The sequence below is a fragment of the Phalangium opilio genome, unplaced genomic scaffold (genome assembly GCF_054372755.1).
Source record: "Phalangium opilio isolate 3A_F unplaced genomic scaffold, DU_Popi_V2 ptg000352l_1, whole genome shotgun sequence".
Taxonomy (NCBI): domain Eukaryota; kingdom Metazoa; phylum Arthropoda; class Arachnida; order Opiliones; family Phalangiidae; genus Phalangium; species Phalangium opilio.
In genome coordinates, this window is record NW_028324228.1 from 3,877,723 (window position 1) to 3,882,917 (window position 5,195).

General features: G+C 36.4%; 2 non-coding genes across 2 annotated transcripts; both read right to left on the reverse strand.

The window, feature by feature from the left end:
- Positions 1-884: 884 nt before the first annotated feature.
- Positions 885-957, reverse strand: TRNAV-CAC (transfer RNA valine (anticodon CAC)). Its single transcript has one exon. It is a non-coding gene; the product is annotated as a tRNA-Val (tRNA).
- Positions 958-1,160: 203 nt separating this feature from the next.
- TRNAV-CAC (transfer RNA valine (anticodon CAC)) lies at positions 1,161-1,233 on the reverse strand. Its single transcript has one exon. It is a non-coding gene; the product is annotated as a tRNA-Val (tRNA).
- Between the last annotated feature and the right edge of the window lie 3,962 nt (positions 1,234-5,195).

The window sequence follows — 5,195 nt, forward strand, 5'->3', positions numbered from 1 at the left end:
GACACGAAATCCCTTCAAAATAATTAATTTCATGATAAAATTCTTTCGAAAAATGTAATTGTTCTTGAAAAAGCGTAGATATGTAATTTTTTCAATTAATTTAGAGGGACTAGATCGATTAACAGTAAAATCAGTTGATTGAATTAAATATTGATTAAGGATTGAGTGAATAAAAATAACTAAAACAAATATCAATATCTGAACTTCAGTCAATTGATAAACCTCACACATATCGTTTGTTTTTTCGGCCTTGGTCTAAACCAAGACGTTTTATATAATATCTGTCACTTCAGTCTTAATGTAATTAAATTTTGAATAATTATGTTTGCTTTACCGTCATACATTTGCACTCTAAAATATAATGGTGCATTCAAACACCATATATGCTGTTTTTTCCAGTGCCAAAAAAGACATCATTTAGGGTGTACTTTAACCCCATTTCTATGATCAATTCACGCCATTTACTAAGATTATTTGCAAGTATTAAGGAAATATTAGGCATTTATGCACCATTTACAGTGGCTTTTAACATATTTTTTAGACAATCTGTTGAACTTCTAATATTACTTACTTTAATGGTTTTAAAAGTAGGGAAAAAGTACGCTACCTATGTCACATTATTAAACCAAGTGAAGTGAAATAATTGTTAAATATTTATTCTAACCACAACACCACAGACACTGGGTAATACTGAGTTTTCCAAGAGATCTAGGTAATTCTTTTGCCCAATCACGATGGTCAAAACATGTATCTACCAGGGCTCGAACCTGCGACCTTCCGCGTGTGAAACGGACGTGATAACCACCACACTACAGATACGTAGTAACACTGAGTTTTCCAAGAGATCTAGCTAATTTTTATGTCCAATCCCGATGGTCAATACATGTATCTACCAGGTCTCGAACCTGGGACCTTCCGCGTGTGAAGCGGACGTGATAACCACTGCACCATAGATACGTGGTAGCACTGAGTTTTCCAAGAGATGTAGCTAATTCTTATGTCCAATCACGATGGTCAATACATGTATCTACCAGGGCTCGAATCTGGGACCTTCCGCGTGTGAAGCGGACGTGATATCCACCACACTACAGATACGTAGTAACACTGAGTTTTCCAAGAGATCTAGCTAATTCTTATGTCCAATCCCGATGGTCAATACATGTATCTACCAGGGCTCTAACCTGGGACCTTCCGCGTGTGAAGCGGACGTGATAACCACCACACTACAGATACGTAGTAACACTGAGTTTTCCAAGAGATCTAGCTAATTATTATGTCCAATCACGATGGTCAAAGCCGTACTTCTGTAATTAACTAAAATTAACATACTTAGACTTAATTGTTTAGATCAAACTGGCTGATAGCACACCCTGAATACTTAATTGTTAATTTAAGATAATTACGAAAAGTAACTTCGCTGTAGTTTTTAAGTTAGCGGTGGGGAAATATCACGAAAAACCCCATGTTAATCTCCATAGGAAATTTAGCAAAAGCATGTGAATTTTACTTTAACGTTACAAAACGGTATCAAGTCATATCTACAAGGGCCTACCGGCCCTGTAGAATACGACTGTGAACCGTCCGCAAACAATCACAACATTTCTAAAACGTCGTCTGCCTATACTAACTACCTTTCAGTTCGAAGTTTCATTGGTTGATCCCCTTTTCTGGACTCCAGTTTTTTTACCGGAAATACGTAAGCGCCGAGAGTAGTGTTATTTTCTCTCATTGGGGGTCGCATATAGGTAACACTTTTTTGGCGGGAAGAAAATGTTGGATGCATTAGGCCAGTGTGGCTGAGTAACTTATAGGGAGCTAGTATATGATTCACTCATGGTGATTATCGTTTCTAGTATGCGGATGATAACTCGATTCTAAATTCCAATGCCAAACTGAATACGCTTTTGACAGATCTTGAAACCGATATGATATCAATTATAAAATGAAAGGGATCCTTTAAATGAAAAAAAAGTAGGTTTTCATGATATTTTGACAACTTTGTCCAAACTAAGACCATTAAACACAGATGGACTGAAATGGAGATACGGCGCGTGGTTTTTTTTTAGGTTATCGCCTATCTAGCGCCACGCCACGACCAATATTGAAATTTTTCGACTGAAACCATAGCCATAATCTATGAGTCGAAAAGTTTCGGGACTCTCCCGCTAGGGGCGACGACAGGCAATACCATTACAAGAACGGAGGTTTTAGCTTATCATTCCAGTCCATTAATGTGTTTAACGGTCTTAGGTCCAAAATAGCGATTGCAGAAAACATAGAGCCTTTGAAAACTCAATATATACAACTGCCAAATAGTTGGGACTAGTCTATGATCAATTCGCATGGACTTCGCGATTAACTACATTTTCAATAAAGTCAATCAATAGAAATAGTTTTTTCAAATCCTTCCTACCCACTGTAGACCAAAAACCCTCTGTTTGCTTTTAAGTTTAAAACGCGTGTTCGACTATTCAGACATTTTTACAAAAAAATATTTTTAAAACTGCAACGCCTACAAAACAATTGCCGTAGATCATCTATGTCTTGTGTGGATGAGACTCGAACAAAGATAAAACTATCACACTATGCATAATATCTTCTACTGTTAAACTCCGAATTATATATTTGACATATTTCAACAACAATTTTTAGAAACCACTCCCATGCTACTAGATGAAGAACCTTAAGCTTAAATTCGCAAAGATACGTAAACGCATCCAGCAACGAAAGCGTGAGATTTGATGGAATTAAATTGTGGAATTCACTTGACGTTCTGATAAAAAATCCAATAATGCCTTTATTATAACTATTAAGTTTACTTAAAAGTATAATGTTTTGAATAATTCTGATATAATATTTTTTTCGGTTAGAAACACTGATGTCAATATACACTACTCAACACATCATTTAGCTTTTCTACTTTATAGTCGATAATTAACTAACTCAAATGCTTAAATTTGTTTCCCTACGAAATAAATGAAATGGACATATAATGAATTTGGAGTATATATATTTAAAAGTTCTTATTACAGTAGCTTTGCAGTTTCCACCATGTTTCGGGGTTAATCCATATCACAATTGTATGTCAATGTCGATAGCTGATTTTGAAAACAATTCTCTAAGCCTTTAATATCATACACGATGAAATCAATTTTTAAATTCTGCTTTAAGCTTTCTTGGGGTGGTCGTACAGCTTGTCATGGTTTGAACCTTGAAGTCAATCTCTCTAATCAAAAACCCACCTGTGCGTAAAGTACTGAATTTTTGGGACAAATTATCATCCCAACGAAAGGCGTGAGGAATATGTGTTATAATGAATAATACAACTTAAATAGCGTTTTTGGTATAGTTGGTTGGTGCACTAAACACCACATGCTGGATCAAGCCCGCATAACCCGGGTGGGTTTTTTTTTTTAGTTTTGCATTATTTGGCAAACCTTTATATTCAAGGCCAAATAAAACAGAAATTGTTCATGTTCAAATGTCATGGGCCAGAATTACAAAGGATAAATTCCCAACCAAAACTGATTTCGCACATGACATCTTATCCTTTTAGTCAACATTTTCCTCTACTCCTGTCACAACTAAAATTTACGAATGTGATGGGTTTTATAATAAGAATGAATTTGGAATTCCTGTTAATAGTTATTTGAGTTTCGGAGTCAAACGTGACGTATTGTCTGTTCATGTATTGATTATAAAGTAAAATTGACTGAGAATATGGAAAATGAAATGCTTCCAAATGGATTAAATGTTTATTAATAATCTCTATAGAGCACAAATGAATTTACATCAAATAAGCAATTCTCCAAAACCCTGATTTTCAGTTATAAAATTGTCTGCAGACACTAGCAGTTTGAGCTATTTCGATATGCATTTATGTTTTCGGGCCCCCATTTTTAAAGATGGAGGTAAATCAAAATCCAAAAGGAAACCCCGTACATAGGATATTGGGAACTAGTGTACTAAATATTAAAGAAATATGTTAAAATGCACGGATATTATTCCATAAAGAAGGTTTTTTACATTTATGGCCGCCATTTTTCAAGATGGCGGAGAATTTTAAAAATATTTCTTACTGCGTGCCTACTACTTCAGTGTAACGACCCTGCAAAAACTCAGCCTTCAAGGTGAAGCGGTTTGCGTTGGACGTTTAGTCAGTAAGGACTTTGACTTAAATGGCAATGGATATCTAGTATTTATTTTAAAATGTCTTAGCTGAAGTTTCGCAGATTCCAGAACCAGATCTATATTTAAACTTTTCAGTTTGTGCCGTTTCAATTAAGAAAAGAGGAGCTTTATATTACATAAAACCATTTTGAACTTAATAAGAATTCTTGAGGTTTTTTATAGGCAATTACGTAATCGTAAAATTATAGTTTCCATAATCTTTGGCCTATGTATTAGATTTATTAATTGAAACTTTCACGAACTGAACGGTGTTATAGCAGGAAGATATTGACAAGAATTGTCCTTTTCAAGTGCAGTAGGCTAGGGCTCTACTGGCGACCGAGACTTCTGGAAAATGTTTGCCTTTGGAATCACATGACCCTCTTTCCGGCGTTGCACACAGAAAAGCGCAATGCGATCAATCAGTGAAGCCTCTCGCGACACGCGCACTCAACCGCGCGTCCCCAAGCGTGAGCGGAACAGGGTGGATATATAGAACTTATTTCTCTTGTATTCGAAAAAAGTGAAAAACCCGTGGTATAGGTTTGCTATTAAAGAGACAACGGAGCGTGAACGAGAACGAAATTCGCTCAAGGCGACCATAGCGGCCTATCCACTAAACCGGAGACAAGGTTTACAGACACGAGGGGAGGTTGAGCCTCTCTCTCTCTCGTAGTCAACGGTTTGAGGAGATAGATTTAATTTTAGAAGTAGGAATGGAGAACAGTTAGTATTTACTTCAGTCCGACTCATAGCCCAGTATAGAGCTCCTCCCTACAACACGTAACAAAATGTTTAAATTATCTTATTGGCTCATTTAAACTACGTTTTGATGACGTTGCTGACGGGGAAGGCGAAAAATACGTCATTCCTTTTTAACTCTGTCGCTATGACCCGCCTCTTCTTTCATACCCTTCCGTTCCTTGGAAGGGGGTCCGGAACTTTCACGCGCGCCCAGACTACCCTGTTCTCCATTCCTACTTCTAAAATTAAATCTATCCATGTTCTCACTTATTAATTTCTTC